A 24,304-nucleotide genomic window follows, 5' to 3' on the forward strand; every position below is an offset into this window, starting at 1 on the left:
ATTTCTGTAATAGTATGCAAGAGAATTAGGGGCAGTTCTTGCAGTCCCTTGAGATACATTTTCCCACTTCATATCATTATTATGCCCTCTTTTCAGCCCATTAAATTAAGATAACTATATCTGATTTTAACAATTTATCTCTTTTTGGGTTCTCCAATTTTAATTGTTTTTCACTCTGTATTGTGCCAAACTTGTGTAAAATCTTTTGTTAACTAATCTACTCGTTGAAATTGGTCGCACTCCGGTTAAGATAAATCAAAACGAATTTGACTGAGTTTCTTTCTTTTTTAATTTAATAATATTTACATATTGTTTCCTATTTAATCTACAAGTAGAAAGTAATTTATGTAATTTACTTGAAGAGATAGTTCTGTACAAAACAGCTGTTGTTATTAATTTTATTTTTCAATGTTGCTGCTAATTCCATTTATACTATTTAGAGTTCACAGGAAAACTATGGTACATGACATCCTGCAGGAAGGAGCATGGCCATTGGATAAGATGGTAACATGGTATAAGACATTCCCCCGGTTTGAGCATGACCATTGGCTAAGATCTAGTATGTTGACATAAGATTAGTTTGCAGATAATGAGAAGGAATTGTAGTCAAACCTAAAAAAATAAGACGAGGGTAACCTGGGGTAGAAATACCTAACAAATGAGCAATACAAGTTGAAACAAAGAGGATGACAATGACAGGCCTGAGTGGATATCTTATAAACCTGCAGGTAATGAAGCAATTACAGATTCTTAGATAACTGCTTGCTTCTACTACATGCTATGACACATTCTGATGTAAACACCTTGACACCATAAGCAAACTTGTCTTAAGCTGTTTTGATTCTATTGATGTAAGATTAGTTTGCAGAATATGATAAATAATTGCAGTGAAATTAAGAAGACGAGAAGTAAGTTGGGGTAGAAACACGTAACAAATCAGTGCTACAAGTCTACAACAAAGATGATTACAATGATAAGTTTGAGTGATAAACCTGTGGGTAATGAAACAGCTACAGATTCTTAGATAACTGCTAGCTTCTGCAAGCTATGACACATCCTGATATAAGCACTTGACACATCCTGGTGTAAGCACTCTCATTGCCATCAGTAAAGTTTGAGCACATTCAGTATGATAAACCTTTCCAAGGAACTCCAGAACAGAATACCTAAGATCTTCCATTCTAGAGGTTAGTAGCCTAGTATACACGAATTAGAACCATAATCAAATTCTCATGTTTACTTCAATCAGTTACATGTTTAAGACCATTTTTTATCTTCTTAGTCTGCTTGCAAATCTGTAAAAACCTTCTAACTTGTCAAAAGGATCCTAGTTGTAGGCATCCTTAATGATAAGCATTGATGTTTTTCTTGTCTTCTCTCAGTGCTCATTGTTCTTGACAATCATCAACCTCCAGCCCTGGACTAATAAGCAAACTTGTCTTAAGCTGTTTTGATTCTGTTGATGTAAGATTAGTTTGCAGAATATGATAAATAATTGCAGTGAAATTAAGAAGACGAGAAGTAAGTTGGGGTAGAAACACGTAACAAATCAGTGCTACAAGTCCACAACAAAGATGATTACAATGACAAGTTTGAGTGATAAACCTGTGGGTAATGAAACAGCTACAGATTCTTAGATAACTGCTAGCTTCTGCAAGTTATGACACATCCTGATATAAGCACTTGACACATCCTGGTGTAAGCACTCTCATTGCCATCAGTAAAGTTTGAGCACATTCAGTATGATAAACCTTTCCAAGGAACTCCAGAACAGAATACCTAAGATCTTCCATTCTAGAGGTTAGTAGCCTAGTATACACGAATTAGAACCATAATCAAATTCTCATGTTTACTTCAATCAGTTACATGTTTAAGACCATTTTTTATCTTCTTAGTCTGCTTGCAAATCTGTAAAACCTTCTAACTTGTCAAAAGGATCCTAGTTGTAGGCATCCTTAACGATAAGCATTGATGTTTTTCTTGTCTTCTCTCAGTGCTCATTGTTCTTGACAATCATCGACCTCCAGCCCTGGACTAATTCACTTAGCCTTCTACATGATCCGGTTATATACATGTTTACGAGGATGCCCTATTATTGTATCCTTCTTTACTTCATTTTATTCCTAGATTTAGCTTTGGCATTTTCTAGGAGTTGCGTTTAGACTCCCACATTGTACTTGTACTGGTTGTATTCTTCAGTCCCATTGACCTATTTATGGTCATTCGTTGGACATTAATAAAATTATGTTATCTTACCTCTAGCCTAGAGTTTTATGTTTGTTCTGTCATATGCACTCAGATTTTGTTTAAGACCAATTCTTCTCTTGTTTGTCTATCAATTCTCCTCGACGATCAGAAATTTGGCCTTACTTGTTCCTCACTGGTCATTGTGCTTGAAATTTAGAAGTTGGACCTCACCTTGTCTCTCCTCAAGTTAAAAGTCTTATGTTTGCTCTGTTATATTCAAAGGGAATAACATCAATCAGTTCCTTCTTCAAGACCAGTTCTTCTCTTCATGTTTGGGTTGGAAATTTGTAACACTTTCGCTTTTCAGAGGAATCCTCGTTGTCAGCATCCTTAACATTATGCACTGATGCTTGCCCTTGTTTGTTCTCAATGCTCATTTTGCTTGCCAATCAGAAGTTGAACCTCCTTTAGTCTAGAGTCTTATGTTCGTCCTGTTATATATAAAGGGAAATTATTTTGGCATCATTTGGTGGCAGTTACTCTCTGGTTGTTATGTCAGGTATAACAATATTGTTAGATGAGTCTTGAATGTCCTTATTGTTATGCATAAAATCATAGTTGAGATTCTTTTGACTTTTGTTCCTCTGAGTCCCTGGGGCTTTTATAGTGGTTATCCTCATTCAAGGACGAATGGGACTCTTAATCGTCAAAGAAAAGTAATTGGATGAAGAAGGTTGGAGGGAATAATTTGTAGTGACTTTCAGATATTGATATTGAATTAGATTAAGAGGAGCTTAAGTGGAATGGAGACACATAATTGTGTGAAGACCACACTCCATTTTTTTTCTCCTGGTTTCCAAAATTGTGTCTGTCTACAACTCTGAAAAAAATGCTCGGGTGCTTATTATTAGTGCTTCTAATGTCAAAGAAAAGTAATCAGCCAATAGTGGATGGAGGAAAATTGTTTAGGGATTTTCAGATATTGTTTTCTATTAGATTAAGAGGAATTTAAGTCAAATGAGACATAATTTTGAGCAGTGGTTGGCTGAAGATTACTCTACTTACTTTTTGTTCTTTGTATAGAAGATTTTTAGTACTCCTGCTTTGTATTGACATCATTATACTCAGCAGTCCATTTGACTTACTTTTGTGGTCATTTGTTTGACAATAATATAATTATCTTATCTTATCTACTGTTTTTTGGAGTGATTCTGGACGCCGAAAAAAAGCCCCTGGGTATTCATGTTAATTGATTATTTTGCATTAAAGTTTTCAATTCTGTTAATTGATAGGTGCTGGGAAGTTATTGACAGTCTTGATACTGTACATACATGATCAATGACCTTTATTTCTTGAATGCTCGAAACCCTTAATGTAGGATTTTTCTTTTTTCCTTTGATTTAATAATCTGCCCCTTCAGGTTCTGCCTTGTATGATGGCTTGAAGATCCCAAAATGTTGTGTGTTTGTGTTATGTGGCAATAATATGATTTATACCTTCTTGAAATTCCAAATTTTGTTCATTGTTGAATAAATTTTTGAGAAGCTTGTATGGAATTAATTATTTTGCAAAAAAGTTTTCAATGCTGTTAATTGTTAGGTGCTGGGAAGTTATTGACAGTCTTGATACTGTACATACATGATAAATGACCTCTATTTCTTGAATGCTCGTAACTCTTAATGTGGGGTTTTTCTTTTTTTCCTTTGATTCAATAATCGGCCCCTTCAGCTTCTGCCTTGTATGGTGGCTTGAAGATGCCAAAATGTTGTGTGTTTGTGTTATGTGGCAATAATATGATTTATACCTTCTTGAACTTCCAAATTCTGTTCATTGTTGAATAAAGTTTTGAGAAGCTTGTATGAAATTAATTATTTTGCAAAAAAGTTTTCAATGCTGTTAATTGTTAGGTGCTGGGAAGTTATTGACAGTCTTGATACTGTACATACATGATAAATGACCTCTATTTCTTGAATGCTCGTAACTCTTAATGTGGGGTTTTTCTTTTTTTCTTTGATTCAATAATCTGCCCCTTCAGTTTCAGTTTCTATGTATTCGGTTTCTGCCTTGTATGATGGCTTGAAGATGCCAAAATATTGTGTGTTTATGTTATGTAGCAATAATATGATTTATACCTTCTTGACATTCCAAATTTAATGTAGCAATAATATGATTTATACCTTCTTGACATTCCAAATTTAGACAGTGTAATTGTGTTTTATAATCTTGCATTTCTTGGTAACAAGCACTGGAATTTTGTATTGTGCAGATAAGAAGGTTTTTCCTAAATATGATATTCTTGGTTGGTATTCAACTGGGAGTGATGTTAAAGAGACAGACATGCAAATTCACAAATCTGTAAGTTGTGCTGACATAACAGTTGCCTTCTATTGTTTTGTTATTGAAGCAAGGGTCTTTTCCTAAACTGTAAATCAACTTGGATGAACATCTTTTGAAACTTTTTTCAAGAAAAAAAACTTATTTTTCATTCAAGAAGAATTAGAAATACATTCCATATGGTGCACGATGCATAGTTGTCAATTCTTGTGCTCTTATCTGTAAACATCACTGAATTGCCTATAATTCTACCGACCATTCATTAGAAATATAATCTTGAAGTTGGCATGTTCAAAGAACTTACATTACATTGAATCAAAGCACCTATCAAGTAATGAGATCAAAGCCTGTCAAAAAATTACATTGATAGCCACTTTCAAGAAAAAGCTGAAAAACTTTTTTTGGAGGAGACTAAAAGCCTCTCCTAATATTCATCTCCAATGATCTGATTGATTTTCCATCAATTGTAAACTGTTGATTTTGTAGCCTCGGAAGGTTTTCTACATTGGCTCGGTGTCTAGGCATGTAGAAGATATTTGATTGCCTCTTTAGGTGCTTGCTTGGGGGAGTAAGTGATTTTACAATTTCTTCCTAAGGTTAACTTAGGAAAAGTACAATAATTAATTCAATTAATTATGGTGGACTATTAGGCCAAAGCTCTATGGATAAATAGTAAAATTATTTGAGGAACTTAGATATAATCTTGACCGTTGAGCTCAAGTCAGGCTTGGGATTTAATCCTAGCCATTGATTGCTAGGGAGGCCGAGTTGTTTAAGAGGAAGCCCAAATTGTAGAGGAGGCTGAAACATCCTGAGAGGCTGATTTTCTCAATTGCGCAGGGATTGTATGAGGTGAGAAGAAAGGGGGGCAATTTTCTGGTGAGACAGGTCCATTTCTCCAGTGCCGAGTTTCTTTAGGATGGTCAATTCCAGGGGCCGAGTTAACATACCAGTGTGATTATTTTATTAGCAATTTCAGAAATTTCTGAGATAAATATTTTCTAGGGTTTTAATAAATTGTTAAAGTAAATTAATTCAGATCTGGTATAAAAGAATTTAACATAAACCATCTTTAGAAAGTGTATTATCTTGAACATTGAGCTCCGTCTAGACATGTCTGAAAGATACCTCTTGAATCTGCCTTGATTTTTTTTTCAAATGCTTAGCTAATGGGGATAAACCAATACCGTGGACCTGAAGCTTATTCTGTATCCAATTTATAGTTAGAATTGAATCCCTCAATATTTGAAACTTGACAATCCCTTTTTCAATTGCAGATTTCATAAGTAAAAATAGAGCTTTGAATTCCCCAACATGATTTGTTCCTTTTCCTAGTATATATCCTTTGTAATGAAGAAATGAGAATCTGAAAAAAATAAAACAAATCCCAATCTGCACCTCTGCCCTGGTCCTTGACAGTCCCTGTTGAAGAAACTCCAAGCATATGACCTTCTATTGAAAGTGCTCCCACAACCCTCCTCTCCTTTATATGCACATCAGGGTTGTAAATTGATAGTAGAGTCAATACCTAGGCAGAGCTTTGAAAATATGGGATTGGTTTATCTTCAACGAAACTAGAGTTGTGGGCCAGTCATATTCCCTAAGTGGCTAAAATGGGAACTGCCCTAGAAGGCTTTGGCTTTCTTCTTATAAACCACTCTGGAAATTCATATCTACAATCTCTTGATGCCACTAATACTGAAAACCCAACAAAGTTTTGAAATCCTTCCAGACCTGCATAGAGAATGAACGGGACAAGAAAATATGAGTGGTAGTCTACTCATTTGCTTTATACAGTGAAACATTCTAGGGCCAATCTTGTTCCCCTTTTGAAGCATTTCCCAAGTCAATACTCTTAGATGGAGCCTTAACCTTTCACAATTTTGACCACCACCATTCAATCCTTACTAGGGTTGAGGGATCACAGTGATAGATAGCTAAGCTTTGTAGTGTAATCAACCCCTGTCTAATTCATTGCTTGTACTATATTGTCAGGATACCTATTCAACCTTATATGGGTTCTTCTTAGTCTAGTCAGAAAAGATTCCCTTCCTTGACTCATCTCATCATTCAGCCCTAATTTCTGAGCTAATAACCAGCCTTGGGGCCATAGGGTGGTTTCAATTGGATTGCTGACCATAGTATTTAAAACCGGAACTGGTAACTGACTTGGTCTACCTATCAAACTGATTTTTGAACCGGAACCGGTAACTGACTTGGTCCACCTATCAAACCGATTTTTGAACTGGAACCAGAAAAACTGGAGTGGTCAGATCTCAATGATCTGGTCTTTTTTTCCCAAGGAAAAATCATAATTTTATTCAACTTGAGAATAAGGACAATTACATTCTGAAAATGCCCAAAGGCATTCAATCATGACCAGCCTTGCAGCTGGTGCACACTATAAAGAAAGACATTATATATAATAAAACAAAACATAAAAATTTTACGGGGTTAAGTGATAAAAATCACTTAATTTAACTTTTTTTTTTCCTTTCTTTCTTCCCACCTTTCTCCAAAATCCTTGATTGGGGCTGGTTGTTACTATTGCCAGTTGATTGCCATCTCTTTATGCATCCCGGATTTTTTTTCTGTGGGTATTTCCTCTTTTTGCTGCTTTGGAATTATGATCTCATTTGATTCCATTCCCCTTTGGGTGTCTTTCATTGATTCAGATCTGTCCCCTTCACCACCATTGGCTTGGCTACCAAGTTGAGCCAGTGCTTTTGAATTCAGATGTTCTTCCTCGAGCTCTTCTTCTTTATTTTGTTGAAAAGTATAGTGAAGAAGGTCATCTTTGTGCGCGTGCCTTAGCCAGAGAAAGAACACGATCAATCATTTCTTTAGCATGGATGAAGTCGTGGAGCTAGGACGAGTTCATGGAGTTAGATGGTTCATGCACAGAGTTGGAGAGGCAGTTATGTTGATATCCAAGTGCATGTTCAAATTTAGAAATTGACGAGTTGGAGAGCTTCGGTCTTGATTGAAGCAAGGATGTTTTACACTAGGAGTTGACTTAGTTAACAAGTCAAACTCAACTTGTGTTCTAAAATTTCACTTGCTAGATATAGCATGATCACATTGCTTAAAAGGACAAAGGAACAATTGTAATCAATTGTTTTGTGCACAAGGTTGTGAGAGAAAACAATAACTCACGAGTTTGTGGCAGGTTGCACCAATTTGTGTGTGAGAATTTCTTGTTGTGAGTATGTACCTTTTTTTTAACCATGGTGAATTGGTAAGTCCTTGGACTAATATGGATCAACTCTCGTGGCTTCTTTATAACACCAAGAGTATATCCAGCAACCTGCAAGCCAGGTATACCAGATCCTATGATCTAACAAGAGCTGAGACTCTCGGAAATGGGGAGTCTACTCCTTGAGCAGAGATCATAGCTGGCCATATACTCAATGGGATTTGAACTTCGGTCTCGTTGGTGTCAACCAGCAAGACTTACTGTCAAACCACATATCACTGTATTGAGTGTGTACTTTGGAGGAGCCAATACATAGAGCATAGGGAGAATTCCTTGTTGCTGGAGAATAGGAGGTTGTGCGCAAGGAATTTGGGCCAACCAAAGAAGGCCTGTGTGTAGAGAATTCAGGCCAGCCAAAGGAGGCTTGTGCGCAGTGAATTTGGGCTAGTAATGGAGACTTGTGTGCAAGGAAAGAGGGCTAGGCAGGTTGCTAGTAAGGAGGCGCTAGGTCAAGGTTGGTACAGGGTATTTCAAGCTATTGTAAGCAGTGAAAACATTGAGTTTTCTAGTGAAACAAATTGCCTTGTAAAGAGATCTAATTTCTTCAACTCTATCAATAAATTCTACAACAAGAAGAGAGATTTCCCATTTGGGTGCCATAGAAAAATTATTGTGTTATTGTGTGACTGTGTTTATTTTATCACTGTTTCTATTCTACTGCTTATTTAGAGTAGAGAAATTCTGTGTCTTGGTAGATTGAAGTCAGTTTCAAATTGTTCATCATAGCAGTTGCAAAATTTCAAGGAAAATCTACTGGGTATCGGAGGAGAGATCAACATAAAGACCAACACACAAAGATCAAGTTGATAAGTTTCTGAAAAACACAGATTAGAGTTTGTTGAAGAGCACAAATCACTCAGGAAGGTGAGCACTAGAGTTTGAAGAGCCAAGTAGAGCAATTCCTTGGATAACAGTATGGCGTTCCTAGGACTGAGGTCAGATCACAGTCTAGAGGGAGCCTCGAATTTCTGTGCATGGAAAGGAGGGAATCACAATAGTGTTGGAAGATAACAAGGTGTGAGGAAGAAAAATCTGTATTTACCATAGGTTGAGACAGGTGCAACCTTGAGCAGCAAGGCACGAAGCTCTAAGAGTAGAGAAGTGATGGTTGAGCGAGAGCAGCATAGAGCTCTCAAGATGGAGCCTCAACCAGTATCTTAGTTTGAGTCATAGCCATTTGGCAGTTGGGTCGATCAATAGGATGATGAGCAATAGAGCTCAAGACGAGTGGAGGCAACCACTCAGTCAGTGACTCCCAATATATGGAGAGTTGGAGCCAAGTGGGCAGTGTTACCCACCACCCGTGTGTAGTATCCACAGGAGAAAAAATTTCTCCTACATGGTCCTCAACCGATAGCCAGCAACCCCCTTGTAGCCACCAGATAGCTCGATGTGCCACCATCTCCACCACCAAAGCCAACCATATGCTCCCTTGCCCATCTGATATGATCGTATGTTTGAAGGTGGGCCTTCCAACCTGGAAAGTATGGCTTTTCATTGTGTAGTTGGGTACTTTTGTTTACTTACCATGGACACTTGGGCATGGATTAGTGGGGGGATTTGGTGGAAAGAGTGGGCTTGATTTGTACTCTTGTTTCCTCTATCAAATTTGATGGTTAATGTTGTATCCTAGTCTCGGCGAATGGGCTACTAGCTTTAGGGGTGGCACTACATGGAAAACCCCGATTTTGGTTGCGCGGTCCCGCTCCCTGAGACCATATACATCACTACCCTCCACTCATAACCCCATTCACCATATTTCCCATCTGGGTCCACAAGGAGTTAGCCTGTGCATCCCCTTGTGCACACCTTGGGTCAGGCCTGGAAGGATGCACAGAAGGTTGATGCAGCTAAAAGAAAAGAAAAAGCATAATTTGGCCACTCTCAATAGGAAATGTACCATAAAATGCAAAAGATGGCTAGGACATACAAATTTACAACGTGGGCAAAAGCCAAACATGAGCTCTACCCCTACCATCATGGCCATCACCTTGGTTCCTAGGGCCCCTCCGGCCCCTTACATCATTAGGGAACCCATGATTGCCCCACCCCTGGTGGGCGATGAACTGCCCCACTTTAAGGGGGTATTCACTACTATATCTTACATATCATGTTCTCATCCCTTGGAGCCTCGAGCAGTTACAAAAGAAAAATCTATAAAAGGCAAAATGCATATGAAGAAGGGTGGAAAAACAATGGCCGAGGTAACTCATGTACCACGATTTCTCCTTCCCACACTCATATACCCAAGTGTGGGATTCCTTTATTTTAGCTACCCTTGTACTGTGGCATGTGGCTTGGAGCCTTCTCCTGATGCCCCACTCCATTCCATCATTATTTCACATACCAACTGCCATTTGATTGACGTACCATGGAAATGTCACCCCCTTAGAGGCCGGAACTACCTAATAAGGTCCTTGGTTAACCTTCTTGAACTTGGAGACACTTGTACGTTTTGAAGCCCATTATGGAAGGGCATGCCACTATGAAATGTCCATTTGGTTCGATGATGTGTAAGCTCATTTACTTAATTGCACTAATGATTGGTTGTACTGGAAGGTGAGAAAACACATTGGATCTTATACAGGATTGTAGGTGGGTCTTCATCTGGGGTTTGGTCTCCCTATACAGGGTCCAAGCCCTCCAGAGGGTCATATTGCCATTTATATAATGAGCATTGAGAGTCGCGGGTCTCCACCATAGTAGAGAGCAGATTGCCACTTCATGGGATCCTTCAGTTTCACTTACTGCTTGTTCATGTTCAACCTATTGGATGATGATGATGCACCTAGACCACCTTGCTTAGTTGGCTCCACTCTTGCACGACACACTTGGCGTTTGATCTAGGGCTCGAATGAGGATGCATCTCGTCATGGGAGACTTTGGGAGGGCTTGCATCATTCTTCTGGCCCTTACAAATGGGATACCAACTTGTTCGATCCATTGGGAGACCCATGAGGATATTTTGTGCCCCCATAGCCACTTGGGGACACCATAGGTTCTTGGATATTAAGGGGCCAACCTCTTGATCACTATGTTTCGAGCTCATTCATTCATCTTGGTACACTTTGGATTGCACTAGGCCTCAATGGCCCTTCAAATATTGTATTTACTATTTTTCCCTCTTGGGAGGCTTGTTTTTGTATGATGGAGCTATCTTAGTAGGCTTCTCACCGAGGAATGTTATTTTTGCACATTATTTTATTAGTTGGGGCATTATTAGGCCAACCCCTCGATCACTATGTTTCGAGCTCATTCATTAATCTTGGTACACTTTGGATTGCACTAGGCCTCAATGGCCCTTCAAACTATTGTTTACTATTTTTCCCTCTTAGGAGGCTTGTTTTTGTATTATGGAGCTATCTTGGTAGGCTTCTCACCGAGGAATGTTATTTTTGCACATTATTTTATTAGTTGGGGCATTATTAGGCCTAATTAGGCAAATTGAACCCATTAGGGAGGATATATATTGATGTGATGATCATTTCATTTGATCATCACTTGGATTTGGATTTGTATCTCTTGAGAATTTTGCTAGCCTTATTGATGGACGAATTTTGATCTTGATGCATCTCCATGTTTGGAAGAGCTTGTGTTTGATCTTGGATCTTCAATTCTCTTGTTTATTGATGATTGGAAGATTTTTCGCTATACTTGTAAGTGTATTTTCATGGTTTATGACTCATGTTTTGTCACTTAGGTAATGTATGAAGATTTTCGCTCATGACGCTGCCTTAGTGAAATGCGAATTTGTTAATCTTGTCTTTGTGAGGACTTTTCATATGTTTCATGCAAATTATAGAAAATAAATATCCTAGGGGTATATGAATGTTCATAGTTATCGTGATAAGTCATCAATTGCAACATCAAAAAAGTGTAAATTTTCCTAGTGACCTAATTGCTGCCTCTAGGGCCATGCGAAGTTGCTGGGAAACTCCTTGATTGGGTATAAACTTTAAAGATCTCTAAACATTGAATCTCATTGACTCATTTCTCCCAATAGGATAGGCAGTGGTCTAGTCCTAGGTGATCACAAAACCAAAATCATTCTCACCTCCTTTCTTCTCTTTCTAAGCCCTAACCCTAGTAGGCCATCTAGGGCATCAAACAAAATTTCTTGTGGCCATCCAAAATTGATGAAAATTGGTCAAGAACTACATTGGCTTGTCCTTGAGAGGTTCCTCCAAATCTCAAGACAATCCGACGGTGAAATCTGAAGATATTCCAAGCCCTAGCTCGAGGACCATTGTCCCAAACTTGTCTTTGGTAAGTGGCTTCATTAGGGATCATTACATTAAACATTAAAGTCAATTTTCATCACTTTGATCCTTTTCTCCTCTCTCACTTGGTCAAGTCCATTTGTTTGAAGTCTTACCCCAAACCCTTGATCTTGTTTGGGTCCACTAAGGCTTCTTTGTGGTCCTGCAACCTTATCACTCTGATCTTGTAAGGATTACTTAGAAACCCTATTCTTCTAGGATTCTTAGGTCCGCGACACCTCTTACCAAGAGATACTCCTCAACTCTGGGTCTAGGTTTCCCCCTACCCCTTCTTGGAGACCTATTCATCTTGCTTCTAAAGCAAGCAATCCCTATCATTAGAGTCTCTCCTTTGAATAGGCTCTTGGAATCACTATCTACACATCATTGATAAATTTCTTCTAGTGATTTCCTTAATACCGGGACACCTCCCTTTGGTGAAAGTCTGTAAAGAGCAGGGAGCTCTAGCTCAAGTAACAGTGGGTTATTGCCCATTGTTGCCACTTGACCTAGTAGTTGCTCCATAGGAACCCGTCCTAGGACACCTGCATTTGGTGCCGTTGCCGAGGAGAAAGCAAGTGTACCTCCCTAGTGAATCATTGAGGAATTAATTCATTAATGACAAGATAAGTGTTTCTTTGGTGACTCCACAACGCCCTTCATAGAATTGGGAGCTTTGAAATCTTGACTTATCATCAAAGAAGTGATGAGTCACCTCATACTCCTTTCTTTGACAGGGCACTCTATCGAAAGAGGCATAAGCATGGGTTTTTCGATCCCTTCAATTTTTCCAATATTCTAGGTGCCCTTCTTTTCCCTCCTCCAGAAGACCCAAATAGACCAATATTTACCGAAGAAGAAGATCCCCAAGAGCACCTCACAACGTTTGAGTATCGAGTGTGTGATCAATCCTATAGTGAAGATGTTAAAATTGGCAACTAGGGCCAAACTCCATGTGGGTCATCTTATTTTTGGCAGCTGATATTTTTCTTGGATTCCTTTCATTGAGAGGTGTAGGATTGATCTAAAGATCATTTGATTCCGATAAGTATTCATGGAGATATGAATTTATTTGTGTTATGGGACAATTCGTCAAGGTCGGCCAACAACCAAATTGCCCCCACTTGTTCTCAACGTTTTAGTATAAATAGAGGTGCCTTGAAGGTCATTTGAACACACACTTCTTGTGATCTCTTCCTCTCCAGTTGTCTTGGGTTTTGGTGGGAGGAGAGATCCTAAGAAGAAAATGTTGCCCTAATGGAGATGATGCCCTAAAACGTAGTCATGGAGGAGACTTCTATAGCGCAGCAAGGAGAAGTTCTAATTGTTCGAAACGTAGGTATAGAAGAGACCCTAAGCAACTGTCCTTAAAAGCCCTAAACGTTGTCCTAGGAAAAGACACCTAGCTGTAGAGAATAGGACTAATGCAGCCTTATAGACACAAATGAATGGTGTATAAAGGAGGCCTCAACGTGCCCTAGCCGCAACCAAGGATGAGGCCTAATTAGACGTGGAAGACAGGCCCTAAACGCTGATGTATGAGGCTAAATCCATAGTTCAGTTTGTGCCCTAGTCACTGTCCAGGTGTGCCCTAACCGCAGGCCTTACTCCGTAGCAAAAGAAGGATTAGATGTTGCCTTACATCCGTTGTTGAAGGAGGCTCCTATATGTTGCATAGAGGAAGCCCAATCATGTGTTTAGCACTCTTTTGGGACAACGGATTGCACAGGAAGGAGTGCAAGGTCAGAGCCCTAATCTAAGTTCTGGATGGACAGTTTGTGTTGGGCTAGTACAGAGAGCCCTTGGTCAATGGAGTGTCAAGTAAAGAAATTACCATGTGTGGGAAACTATCTTCAGTATAATGTTATGACTGTGTTGTGTGATAGTAACTCATGTGCTAATGACAGTAAAGCATAGCAGTAAAATCTTGTGAACATATGACAGTGATATATTCAGTCTGATGTATGGCATGTCAGATATATACCTACAGTAATGAAGGGACAAAGATTTAGTGATGATTGATCAAAGATCCTAGTGTTTAATAATGTTCTTACTACAATGGTATTTGGGTTATACTGTATGCCATATCCTGTGATGAAAAGTGAAGGACGATCTTGTAAAGGAGACAACCTTCCCTTAGAGGACAATTGCAGACAAATCTGGGCAGATTTTGTGACTGCTAGGAGACTGCCCTCTGGACCTGTTGAAGGAGTCTAGCTACTCTGCTAGGTTGTAAGCCATAGTAAGCAGCTAAGACTGGTGAGTACAATGGCTGATGGTTGCAGCATATTTAATGTCATGATGAATGCAACATGATGGGTGCAACATAGTGATGAAAGCAGATCAGTGATTGGGTGCAACACAGTGATGAAAGCAGATCAATGATTGGGTGCAGCACAGTGACAGGTTCAGCATGATGATTGGGTGCAGCACAGTGAGGTGCAACACAGTGAGGAGCAGCATGGTGATGGAGTCACCTTGGATCAGTGGACATAGTATGCCTTCTACTTAGCTCAGATCAACTACCTCATATGCTATCTTCTTAGAGAAGATCTATGCTTTGATTTAGATAAGTCAATATGTTGAGTTCTGATGTATATGTACTATCTCTCTCTCGACTGAACTATTGAAGAACATATAAGAAGAATTGATCAAGGGTTTCTCCACATTGGGGTTTGTCCCTAGCTAGCGCCACATCTTGTGTCCTCTTGGCTTGGCTTGTCTTTTGCGATTTATGTTTATGTTCTATCTGCATTTTACTATCATGCTAAATGTGATTGCTAATCTGGAATTGATATTGAGCTAATATGGAAAATTGAAGTAAATTTGTTATCATCATAGAATATACCTAAAATTAACATGGTACTAGAGCTGAGGCGAAGACAAAGCCCAAGAAAGAGTGAAAGAGCAATCACCCAAGACAGTTGGAAAGGACAAAAGGCTCTATGGGTTCCTCATCCCTCTTCAAATTCACCAGGGGTGAAGTCGAAGCAGAGAATATTATCTGAGTGGCACAATAGAAGCATCTGATGGCCTACCTAAAGATCACTTCAATGGGAAGTCCAGATCTAAGGGTGGAAGGAAAGGTAGATGCATTGCTTGCAATAAGTTCGGCCATTATGCGAAGGAGTGTCCGAATGGTAGGGACACATCACTTGATGATGATAACAATCATTCTAGGGTCATCTTCAATGATCGGAGGAATGACAGGTAATGTAGGACATCAAGGAAATGGCCGACTCTTCAAAGAAAGTAAAGAACCCCAGGAATGAAGAATCAAATGTTGTTTTTGATAAGATAAAGAAGTATTATTTTATATTGGCCCTCTCCTCCAGAGTCCAAACTCTTTGGGAATCTGGCTTATTGATTGTAGTGCTTCAAGGCACTTCGTCGGATAGAAGGGTGCTCTCTCTAATTTGGTAGAGATGGAAACAATCGTGGGATTATACTTGGAGTCAATACCACCTATCCCGGAAAGGGTGTAGGGAATGTTACCCCTCAATTGAATGAGGGTAACTCAATTCATTTACAAGAAAAGCTAAATATAGAAGTGATAAAAACAACATTGCTATAAATAGCATTTCGGGATACATTCCAATTTTAGTTAGTCCCTGAACTAAAATTGAGAATCAAAATTCGAATTTGATCTTAGCAGCTGTTTGTAAAATAATTAATTAATTCATCTTGAGTTAATTAGTTGTAGAAAATCAAACATGAAGTCTATGTGAAGACATGCAACAGTTTCCCCTTTGATTGAGGAAGTTATCCCTTGATTAAGGAGATCAGGATGAGTTGTACTTTGAGTTGTAATTAATTAGCTCAGTTAACTGAGTTAAGTCCAGTTAGATTAGTTCCAACAGTTTGTGGAACTGATTGTGAGTTCAGTTAGTTAATGCATGCATGCATGTAACTACTGCACTTCAAATAATTGAATATTCTCTCATAAATAACTCATGCATGTCAGTTCAGTTAGAGACCCAGTTGAGATCAGAGGATGGGACAATGTACTATCAGTTGCAGGAATATTCCATTGAGGATATCTCTTGCATGCAGAAGGAATTCATTCCATGGAGATTGCGCAGTTACCTCTGAGTTTGGTGAGTTGTGTGAGAGGTGATTTCACACAGGTGGCAGCCAGAGGACCCAGGAGAAATTGCGCAAAGAAATAAGAGGCTTGGAGGACTGGAGGAAGGCATATGTTGTGTCTATTCAATCTATGAGCAACATGGAGGGATTGTACTAAGAGCTGGATAGCTTGTGAGCTAGAGCTTTGTGTAATCCAGAGATATTTCCACTGTATGATAATACAGGGATCAGGGTTTTCAGCTGAGGCTTTCCTGAGAGTATTCTCCTGTGTTCATGTGTGATTGATTTCTCATTCTTTGTTATATGTGTTCTATTTGATCTTGCTCAAAATCGATTAAGCTTCCGCACGTTTGTTTGTAGAAGTAGATCAAGTATTTTGCTTTAGTATATTGCATTATCAGGTGATCTACAGTGGGAAATTCTACAACCTGATCGCAAGAAGAATCTGTTGTCCATTTCGGCAATGGAAGTCAAAGGTTTCAAGGTGGCATTCATCAATGGAAAGGTACGTGTTTGAAAATGGAATTTTCAAAGATGCCTTTATTCTGGGTTGACAATGTGTATCAAGTTGCAGGAAACCCCTTAGGGACCATGTCAATTGACACATCTCTTCTATATCACTGAAGGTATGCTTATAAAGGGGCCCTACCCGATGTGAGTCAAATGGTGATAGGGATGCCTGAAATCAAGAAAAGCATGAAGGTACATGTCCGAGATGTACCAAAGGAAAATCTTACAAGGGGACCATTCCCCTTATGTAGTAGGTCTATAGGTTTGGAACAACCCGAGGGGTTTGAGATTCATGATCAGGAATCTCATACAGGTTGAAGAAAGCCCTCTATGGCTTGAAGCAAAACACCCCGGGCTTGATATGAGAGGATTGATAGCTGTCTGATGAAGCTGGGACTTACTAGGAGTGAAGCCGGTCCAAACAATTGCTTGAAGGTTGTGGATGATAGACATCTCATTCTGGCACCTTATGAGGATGACCTCTTCCTGACAGGTGCTGACCCTCTCATTTGCAAAAGTAAGAGGGAGTTAGATTTCGGATTTGGAATAGTAAACTGCAAACCTGTGACTACCTCGATGGTCCTTAACTTTCAGAAGTTATGTGGTAGTGATGCCAGACTTGATTTGGGAAATGCCTCTGAGTTTCATAAACTCATTCTAGCATTGATGTTCTTGGTGAACTCTCGTCCAGATACATGTTTTGCAGTTAGCATGTTGAGCTCATATATAGTTGAGCCTCACTAGATTGGTGCCAAGAATCTTCTGAGATATCTTCGGGGCACAGTTTCTCATGGATTGAGATACACTGTCGGAAATGTGAAGTTGCATGATTATTCGAATGCTGATTCGGCAGGCAGTGTGGAGGATCACAAGAGCGCTTCTGGGTGCTTTTTCTCTTTGGTTTCTGCTACGATATCCTGGATGAGCAGGAAGCAGAAGTCAGTTGCTTTGAGCATCGCTGAGACCGAATACATAGCTACGAGTATGACCTTGTGTGAAGTTGGTTGGTTGAGGAAGCTCTTCAATGAGCTGTTTGGACACATGATGGGTACCACCGTGATCTTCTGTGACAACCAAAGAGGGATTCAATTGTTGAGGAATCCCGTGTGTTATGATCGCTCCAAGCATATAAACATCAAGTACCACTTTATTTGGGATATGGTACATCAATGAGCAAGAAGGCTCCATTACATTGGGACTAATGTGCAGGTCGCCGACATTCTGTCGAAGCCCCTGGGAAAGGTCAAACTCGTGACTTTCCGAGAGCGACTAAGAGTCGTGGAGAGACTCTCTCCTAAGGGTCCTATATGATATGGACATTGAGCTCTGGGGGGCTTGGGGGTACATCTTGGAGTGATGAGCAACCATAGGGTGAATGGTTCAACCTTCCCCTAGTGATTTGTTGTGTACAAGGTGAGTGGTACAACCTTCCCCTGGGATACGCCTTGCGACATGTAGGTAGGATGAGTGGTTCATCCTTCTCCTGCCGAGACATCCTACCCATGCAGTCTGGGACTCATGGGAAGTACCTCTCATCTTCCCAATGAGTAGGGAAATGAGGATAGGGACCATAGTGGTACCGATGGACGCAACATGTTACTGTCGTACTCCCTATGCTAGGATGATATTGATCTGGGATCAATGAAACTGACTTCGGATCAGTATGAGTGCTTTAAGACACTCTTATATTGATCTGGGATCAATGAAACTGACTTCAGGTTAGTATGAGTGGTTTGAGACACTCTCTTATGATATTGATCTGGGATTAGTGAAACTGACTTCGGGTCAGTATGAGTGGTTTGAGACACTCTCTTACGATATTGATCTAAGATCAATGAAATTGACTTCGGGTCAGTATGAGTGGTTTGAGACACTCTCTTTTGGAACTGACTTCGGGTCAGTAAGAGTGATATAACTCACTCTCTTTTGGCACTGATCTGGGATCAGTAAGAGTGGTATGACACACTCTTCATATAGGATTGACTTCGGGTCAGTAGAGAATGGTATGAGACATTCTCGATTAATTCTTCTTCTTCATGGTTCAGCAGAGCAGAGTAGTGCAAGGCACTGATGGCAGAGATAACACAGTCTGGCAGATGGATCAACGGATGGAGTTCTCCCTAGTTGAGAGGGAGTGTTAAAATTGGCAAAAAGGGCCAAATTCCACGTGAGTCATCTTATTTTTGGCAGCTGATTTTTTTTGGATTCCTCTCACTGAGAGGTGTAGGATTGATATAAAGATCATCTGATTCCGATAAGTATTCATGGAGATATGAATTTATTTGTGTTATGGGACAGTTCATCAAGGTCGGCCAGCAACCAAATTGCCCCCACTTGTGCTCAACGTTTTAGTATAAATAGAGGTGCCTTGAAGGTCCATGGACACTCCTATGGTGACGAATTTGAAGAAAATCCATGACAACGATTATGATTGGATTGATCCTACTCAACACCTTAAGCGTAAATTAAAATAATTAAAATATGGCCATTAATAACTCTGTTTTACAGGAGTCTCTGAAATGGAACGGAATCAAGAGTGAATCTTGCAAAACTGATCCTAATGATGAATTATAGCAAGCGATCCTAGTGGCCCCGATAAAACTCCTCAAAATCCTCTGGGCCCACCAATAATATAGTCCTGCTCCTATGACCTTGCTGACATAGGCTTTGGAAATCTCTCCTAATCTCACCACAAGGAAATCCAAAAATTTGGGACATTTCAAAGTGCAATGGTACAATAATGCTTTTCATACATTAGGCTTCTTGTCTTTGTTTTTTGCTATTTCATATACTATAGTTTTAGGCCTTTGTGGTTTCAATAACAACTTCTTGCATTATTTCCAGGTCCAGTACATTAAAAAGAAATAAGCATTTTACAAAGACGCAATGTTATGCTCTTAATCATGCCAAAATATTGATGAAAAGCCTTGCAACCATTAGTCATAACCACCACATTAGTCATAACCATTAGTGAAAGATTGTGGACAGTCCCTGCAGAACACCTCACTACCAAGGCTCGCTGATTAGAGCTTGAAAATGAGAGTCAGTTGCTGCATTAACATCTTTGTCGAGTGCTTAGAAGCCGGGTTAAAATTTAAACCTTTAAAGTGATCAAGTGGCCCCATGGGGCGTATTGGTGATAGAGTGTACTCTTAAGCAAGGTTACTTGGGAGTGGGAGCAGGGAGTGACATTTTCAAATGCTCCCGGTTTGGGAGCGAATTTTTATATATTTTGTTGCATATATGTCAACAAAATCATGTAGAATGATGAATTAGATATAAAAAACATAAAAACATGGATTGAACCATATAACATCAATCATCTAGAAGTTATAATCCTCATTGACCATGTCCACAAGTTAGTAACATACAACATATTGAGTCTCATGATTCATCAATCTTAAAGTTTCAAGCTTTCAAAATTTCAATATATAACATTTATCATCATTGATCACTAAAGTTGTACTATTAACCATTACCAAGTAACCAAACTATAACAAAAAATATCTAACATGAAATGAAATGTTTCAACTTTCAACCTTCACGAAGCATCGTATTCATAATTCATTACCAATGAGTTATAATTGCCAACTTCAAACTTAAATTGTCATATATTGTTTACAAAAAATATCATAATAAATATGAAAGAGTCAACAGTTATAAAAACTACTAGAAACTAGATATAACAAATTAAATTCATATAAAATTAAACACAGAAAATGTAAAAGACAACAAATAAGATTAATGGTTAATTAGTTAGCAATTAATGAAAAGTTATGTCGTCAAGGATATAACCGTTAGTGAAAGGGTACATACTTAGCTATATATACAGGACCCTCATACTCATTTGTATCATCCTACATCAATTTTTTTATACATTTTACAATTTACAATTACAATCCTATGATGGGTGTTTTTGTTTTCGAAGTATTTTAAATATTTCCGCTGCGTATACGACATTTGGTCCTTACACTAGAAAAGACAAGTAAATCTATTATCTACTACTTTGTCTTGCAGCCATGAGAAAAGTCTAATTTTTGAGAAGGTCGTGGTGGTCTACTACTATTGGGAGTCTCCTCCCGCATAGTCGGATGACCAGGACCAGAAGCCACATGCCCTCCACGTGAGGGTGTACATTTAGGTGTCTGCAACAAAGGCAAAGATGTTGGAATTCGAGCACTAAGACTGGATGGTGGGGGTGGCATCGCTGGTGTTGCTTCATCATTATCTCTTTGAAGTTCTGTTTGCAATTCTTCTAGATGTAGAGCACCATCCTCCAAATTATCTTCCTCTAGGTTCTTGTCCCAAGTTTTATATGATGTAGCCTTAGGTGCCCGATCACAATAATGATTCAACAACTTCAAGTTGTAGTGCACATAAACCAAGCTTTCTGCCCGATTTTCATTGAGTCTGTTTCTTCTCACACTATGGATGAAGTTGTAGGTGCTCCAACACCTATTTGCAGAAGAAGTATTTACAACTTGTGAGAGCACTTTTTTTGCCAATTTTGGCGAAATCCCCTACTTGCCATATGCGTCCCACCATGTGATATCATCAAATCTGTCCCTATCTTCCATTGCATGCAAAGAACCAAACACTCCAGTGCTAGTGAAGTATCTGCCTAATTCAAGACGCAAATTAGCACACTCCTCCCTATCAGGGACCAACTTGTCTAATGCTTTCATATATCCCTGTTGTACCTTTGGATCTGTATGGGGTTTGGCATTAACCCCACCCCCAGGTGTAGGTTTTCCCAACCAAGATGGAGAGTAGTATTTTGGCATAAGGATATACACCAAGGCATGTAGTGGAACATTAAGTTTATTCCACCGTACACACACACATTTGTGAATAATATCATACAAGTTAGGATCTTTTTCCTGAACAATATGTTTTATTTAGTGGTTCTAGGCTTTCCCCGTTTCAAGCCTAGAAACATATTTCCACAATGGGGTTTGGTTTGCTTTCGTTTTTGTGCCCTCATCTCCACTCTCCTCTTCCTCCTCACCAAGGTACCGCTCCTCTCCAGGGGTTTCAAATCCACCACTACCCACTTCTTCATCATCTTCATCATGATCAACCCTCCTTCTCCTACTCTCCAACACCATAACAACAAAAAAAGAACCAACATGAAGAGAATGCTAAGCCATATAGCCATGATGTTTGAAGTTTTGATTTTTTGAACTTTGGTGGAGTTATAGTTTCTTGTCTGCAATAAAATGGAGGAATGGGAATGGGAAAGAGAGAAGACAGCATTTTCATTTAACAATGAACATACAAAAACACAAATGCTAGATTAGAGTCAAGATCCTACCTCTTTGGCCTTCAATCCTAAGCTCTGTTATGAATAAAATATAGATATAAAAAATGTAAATAAAAATAAGAATAACACATCATAAATAATGATTAATTAGTAATCAGTTAATGAAGAGGTATGTCCCTAAGGACATGGCTGTTCATAAAAGGGACACTTGCAGGCCCACACTCTCATTTCTATCATCATTCTCATTCATACATTTTAATATATATTCTTGTATCTTCAATGGAGATCTTCATATTCCAAGTCTTCTGGAGTGTTTAACTTTTCGAGTATATGAACTTTGTTTGTTACATTTTTATTAGAGCATTCCTCTGAGTATATGAACCTTGTTCATTACATTGGTATTAGAGCTGTTCGATCCTCTGGCCGCTCAACCACTGCACAAATCCAGTCTGATTTGGCCTTTGGCCATCAACTCTTTGTCAACTTCGTTGTCGTTGCAAATTAAAGCGTTTTTCTACACAAGTTTGGAGTTTTTATGTTTCGCCAGGTTTTGATTGTCGTCAGGCTTTTAAACTCAACCAACGCCGCAATTGATAGCACCACACAACTACCACATTACCCTGTCAACCAGACAAAAGCTCGCTACAATGCTGCTCCCCACAGAAAGCCATCGACCCAACTCCCCAAAGTTGACTAGTTCCCTCTACAACAACTGTCGGCCATCTGCACCATACGTCGCCACCCCATCGAGCCGTTGTTAGTGCACCATAGCCTCTCGAGTTGCGCTGCCGCAACCACCCTCCACTGCTCGCCACTGCTATCAATCCATTGTTCCATTCCATACCTTGTTTAGTACACAGTTGCTTATGCTGTACACTGCTACCAAGGAAGACAACCTCTTTGTGAAAATAAAAATCGTTGGTTTCCATTCAATTACAATTGCGAAAAGCCATACAACCATTGGTAACTTTACCGATTGTTGTGGGAAGGATAGATGCAGTTTCAGAAAATCGTGATTGTTCATAACTACAGTTCACCAAACAAGCATTAAAAAAAATAATAATTATGTGAAGAGAAAACCATCAAATTATCTAAGACTGACACATTTTCTTTTCATAAGAACATTGTACAAGGAAATTACACTTTGAAAAATTATAATTACAAAGAGGGAAAAAAATTGAAGTAAAATATCAATATTAAATTATTAAAGTAATTATTATTAAAAAAAATAGAACAATAGAAAGGGATATTTTATAATTTTAAAAAGTCATATAAAGTTTAAAAAAAACAGAAAGGAGGTGAAAAATTACTTTAAGTTAGAAAAAAAGAAAGTTTTTGTAAAACTATTTTCTTTTAACTAGAATGAGTAGATTTTTTATATAAATATAGCGTGCCCGTTCACAAACAAAACCGAGATTTTACAAAGTGTTTTCAAGCTTGCTAAGCGCTGTTGATGCATCATTTGATCTGCATTCCTGCTATAAGAGTATTCACTGTAATATTCACATAATTTTCCAATTCCAGAGCTCCTATAACTATAAATTCGACAAAATTGTAGCATTAAGTATTTACATTTGTATTGTGCCATTTAAAAAACAGTAAGAAATACTATAAAAACTAAACATCCATTGGCGCTGGACTGTTCAGGTCCAGGCCAATGGAGACTTCTTCGTTGCTCTTGTTTAGGTCCAACTTAGTGGAGTCCTCATCGTTGCTCTTGCTGCTCTCCTCCACCTTGAGCTTCAACTGCTCAATTTGTTGCCGCAATGCATCCACTTCATCCTCCAGTTGGCGAATACGTTCCCTCTTTTCCAATTGTCTCTCCTGCATAGTCAGGTTCTCCTACTACTGCTGGTGTATGTTATGTTGCAGAACAACCAGTCCTTCCCTTAATTCCAAGTGGTCCTGCACACAGTTGATGCAGGTTGGCCGATTTCTCCTACCAGCCAAAGAATCTCCCACCCGCGGCCCCCCCGACCTTAGCCTGCGACTGCCCCAAGGGCCCGACCAGGAACTATCCTTTGCACTTTGCACACTCGAGTCCACCTCCAGACTTCCCAGAATGTCACAGACCTTTCTGTCGTTCCCTCTCGACTCCAGGATGCTCTTGACCCACCGCTCCAGGAACCAACCGTCCACCACCCCGTCCACCTCACTGGCCTCCAACAAAGCCCCAAGGTTTTGACCCAGAACACCCTCATAGTCTAGCAGATTAACAACCTTCTCACCTACAACTTTCTCAATTTTGGTCGTTTTCAGACAAACTTCCCTCTGCGGGTCCACTCTCGAATTATACCCGAGGTTCTGGTCTGAAACCCCCTCCCAATTCAGCAAATTAACAACACCCAACCCAACAACCCTCACCCAAGCAACTACACTCAGACCCGCAACCCCCTGAAGCTTCCCACT

The 24,304-nt window shown here is 39.3% G+C and overlaps 1 pseudogene across 1 annotated transcript in view; it reads left to right on the plus strand.

Moving 5' to 3' along the window:
• LOC149172414 (COP9 signalosome complex subunit 6 pseudogene) overlaps positions 1-22,592 on the plus strand; it is a 51,401-nt pseudogene extending 28,809 nt beyond the window's left edge. Inside the window, exons 2-3 of the transcript XR_016259272.1 lie at positions 4,454-4,542; positions 22,443-22,592. The product of XR_016259272.1 is annotated as a COP9 signalosome complex subunit 6 pseudogene (transcript). The remainder of the gene's footprint in view (positions 1-4,453; positions 4,543-22,442) is intronic.
• The last annotated feature ends 1,712 nt before the right edge of the window (positions 22,593-24,304 follow it).

This window comes from Pinus tabuliformis, chromosome 4_2 (assembly GCF_031772625.1).
Source record: "Pinus tabuliformis cultivar Carrire ecotype Pingquan chromosome 4_2, CPIR1, whole genome shotgun sequence".
Taxonomy (NCBI): Eukaryota; Viridiplantae; Streptophyta; class Pinopsida; order Pinales; family Pinaceae; genus Pinus; species Pinus tabuliformis.